We start from the raw sequence: 4,259 nt of genomic DNA, 5'->3' as shown, positions 1-4,259 counted from the left end.
TGAAGCTACCACATCTTGTTTCTTTAGGGATCCCACCATTTCCTCGAACATCTTCCCAGAATACATTATCTTAAGATCGGTGAGTTCATCCAGGAATGTGTCTGGAAAAATTACCTTGAACTTTTTTGATATTTCTGGACGGCTACACCCTGCGCTCCAATCTCATGCCATATAACTTCTCTTCAAAGCCAATCCCTGAATAAACTTGCATTTGCTGCATTGCCATTGAAATTTTTATTCAAACAAAATAGAGTACTTTGTAAATATCAAGAAGATAGGAAAAGTAATTATTACATACTTTTAGAGATTTGTGAATCCTTCAGCCTCTGCAAATTGCCATTAATCAAAATATCCAAAATCTATGCTTTGTGGTCATTTGGCAACGAACTAGTTGCCAACCTGTATAGTGTATCCTCTATCAACAAACAATCCAGTTTCTCGTCCCAATTAACTTGCACTAGTCGTCTGCAACATAACACCATAATTAAATCGCAACATTAAAACCATACAATGTTGTTACCTACAAAATAGACAGAGGAAATAGTGTAGGGTTTCTTACTCGAAGAAACCTTCCCCTTGTGCAAGGTTTGCAATCATCGCTAACCACCTTGTAGCATGCCTCCACTTTCTTTCATCTTTATAAAATTCCATTCTCCATTTCTCCTCAAACTCTTGTGCGAGCAAACTATCTACTAGGGGGTCAATATCTTGGGTGGCTATACGAGGCACTCATCCTATTATTCATGAATTACAACATCAGTGGATGGTATGAAAATGTTTATCATATATTTCAAGTGTCTAAAGATTGAAGGTTTACCTGGAATACTATTTGGGAAAGTTTCGAAAGCTCGTAGTTATACCAGGATGGACAGCCCTTTTTTTCTGTGTTAAGACATGCTTGTCCATCCATACCTTAAAGGGTTCATCTCTCTAATGTGCTTCATAATTGTTTCTTTGTTTGCCAGTCCAAGTGCCCTAATGAGGCACACTTTGTCCACAAGGGAAGAAGAAACATAGCCCACTTCATTCATCCTATGGCAATAAAATTTAAGGTTTTGATGAAAGATTGAAACGTAGTATGTCGAATATTCATAATTCAAAGAGTCTTAAAACATATATTCTCTTACCTGTTTAAGTGAGCGATCACTATGAGAACCTCCCCCTCACTATCCTCATTGAATTCAATAAGGATAGTGTCAACACAAGGATGTCTTGATGCAACATTCTTGAATGCTACAGTTAGATAGTGCAAATTTAATTAGTCCTAAAACTATTTTATAAAACAAAAGACCGCATTTAAAAAAGTAGGCAATTTAAGTCGACTCACAACTCAATGATTTCCATCCCACACATACAACATCTTGTTGCTCATGAATTCCCACTCTGTGCCTTTGATCATATTTTGGAACTCCTTATTTTTCAATCGTTGCCAGATGTCATCCCATGTAATAACATCATCTTGAGTCACTTCTCTAACAGGGTTATGAGATGAGGAGATGGAGCAAATGAACCTATATCTATCGACAACATATCCATTCGTATAAAATTCCCTTGCCAGCTTCTTGTACCTAAACTACATTCTTCGTATAAAGGTGTTAGGCACAAGTCTGCACAAGGGAATAGGTGACAAAGGAGTGGATTTCACCACCTACAATGCACACACACACACACACACACACACACACACACACACACACACACACACACACACATTATTCTTGGTAATCCACAAGATGCCTTATGTAAGATTTGATAAACAATTATCTTCACTCTGTTAAGACTATCTTGTTGGAGTTCTAATTGCAAGCTAATTGCATGAGTCACCATGAAACCCTCTTCATTCTTGCCTTCTTTTTCAATTCCCTCGTCCACCTCTCCTACTTCCTTAGTTTCTTTAATGGTTTTTGAAGAAGCACCTTTCTTCAAAGACTTAGCAACTCGACTTGGATTTCTTTGAGGACTCCAATCATCATCTTCCTCTTGCAATTTCTTCCTCTTCTTGGTACTTGTCACTTCTTGGCTTACTTGCCTGGCAGGTGTGCTCTTTACATGTTTTGCACACTTTGGTTGTGGGGTTTCCTTTGATGTATTTATTACAATCTAAACACATAGACATATACAAGACAGATTGCTCTCAAAAAAATCACTAAAAAAGAGCATAATTGGAAAGGTGGAGAGAGATAAAATAAGATTTACACAATCTCTGGCTGGCCACACAATGATGTATCCTTTGGTTTGATTTAACTTGTTGATATCACCATCTTCGAGGGGAAAAGGAAGAGAAACTTCTCCCACCTCAACCTCTTCTATCAACATGCCAACATGACCAAGTGGCAAAGCAACTCCATGGACAGTATCCACAATGGGGTCTACATGCAAGACAGTCCTAGTAGCTACCTTGGTATCACTGAACATCAAGGATACTTGTGTCCCTCTTTGAAATTGGAGAGACGCCATGAGGACGAACAAGTAACACGAGAAGAAGGAGATTGAACAAGGAATAAAGAGTCCTAAAAGATATAAGAAAGCAAAAGATAAAAATAGAGCAAAAAATAATAGATATAAATAGAGAAAAAAAGATTAAAATAAAAAATTAGGGTTTTAAAATTAGGGTTTTGAAAGAAGAGAAAGAAGAAACAAACAAAGAAGATGAGAAGAAATAATGAAGAAAAGAGAGGAGAGGAAAAGATATAGAGAGAGAGGAAAAAAGAGAGTGAAGAAAGGGTTGGAAAGAGAGAGAGAGAGAGAGAGAGAGAGAGAGAGAGAGAGAGAGAGAGAGAGAGAGAGAGAGAGAGGGCTATCCTTTTAGGATTTAGGGAGGGAGAGAGTCTATGATGACAGTTTTGCTTTTAAGGAGGGGAGGGGGTGGGGGCGTTTTTCTGTTAGGAGAGGGAGGGGGGAGGGATAGAACTTTTTGCTTTTAAGGGGAGGGAGAGGGCATTTTGCTTTTAAGAGGGGGGGGGGAGAGGGCGTTTTGCTTTAAGGGGGGGAGAGGGGAGATGGGACTGCCACATTGCTTTGGGGGGGGAGAGGGCGTTTTGCTTTTAAGAGGGGAGATGGGACTGCCACATTGCTTTGGGGGGGGGAGAGGGTTGTCACGTTGTAGAGGGGGGGCGTGTTTTGTTTAGGGGGGGAAAGGGGAATGCTGCGTTGCATTTAAGGGGGGAGGGAGGGGGGGCATTTTGTTTGGGGAGGGGAGAGGCTTCAAGCATTTAATGGAGGGGGACGGGGGAGGCGTGTGCGCCCCCCACTTATTATTGGGCACCCCCACTAAGGGCGACGGTCGCCCTTAATAGTTTTTTGGATCCCATGGGATTTTTTTATTTAATCAAATGCAAAAAAAAAAGATTCTGGGTACCTATTTATACGTTGGAGCTAAACAAACAAGTTCTCTCTTTTTCACCATACAAATTTCTTATTTATGACATCAAATTTTAAAATGCTCGATGTGTGATGAGAACCCTTCTCTTATTATTTTTCCTCATGTAAAATTTTTTAATGGCTCCTCGTTGAACATTCTTTCCTATGTTCAAAGCTTGGACCTCTGCATCAGTATAGGTGGATAGATATAGAAAAAAATCACATTTTTATTAGTAGCAAAGGGTATTCCACCTCCACACATTATATAATGGAACAAATGGAAAATTGAGATGAAAAAAAAACACTCTTTAGTGATGCAAACCAAGTATTATGAATAAATCCCCTAAAAGTTTCCAATTTTTACTATGAAAAAATAGCCAAAAAGCTAATGTATGCCAAGATTGTAACTAACACTACTACATGATAGCCTAATACTGGCGCTTATACCGACGTCATTAAACAGGGTCTAAAAAAGCCCCATCATCGGTATAAATGCCGGTATCTATGCCGGAAACGACGACATCGGTATAAGTGTCGGGGATTAATACCGGCGCCTATACCGGTGTCTATACCGACGTTACACCGGCACCTATACCGACGAGTATACCGGCATCTATACCGGCACCTATACCGGCGCCTATACCGGGGAGTATACCGGTGTCTATACCGATGTTACATTGGTGCCTATACTGACGAGTATACCGGCGTCTATACCGGCACATATACCGGCAACTATATCGGGGAATATACCGACGCTATAGCAGAATTTTTTTTAAGACAGAATGGTGTTGCCTGGCTACCTGCAATGAACAGGACTCAACAGCAGTAAACAAACAGCACCATTCTGTCTAAAATAGAGCACAAAAGATAACCGTGCTCGTTTTTTTATTTTTCAAATA

This window comes from Cibotium barometz, chromosome 12, assembly GCF_041138505.1.
Source record: "Cibotium barometz isolate CiBa-2024 chromosome 12, ASM4113850v1, whole genome shotgun sequence".
Classification (NCBI taxonomy): Eukaryota; Viridiplantae; Streptophyta; class Polypodiopsida; order Cyatheales; family Cibotiaceae; genus Cibotium; species Cibotium barometz.
The sequence above is the reverse complement of the archived record's forward strand: the minus strand, read 5'-3'. Positions refer to the sequence as shown.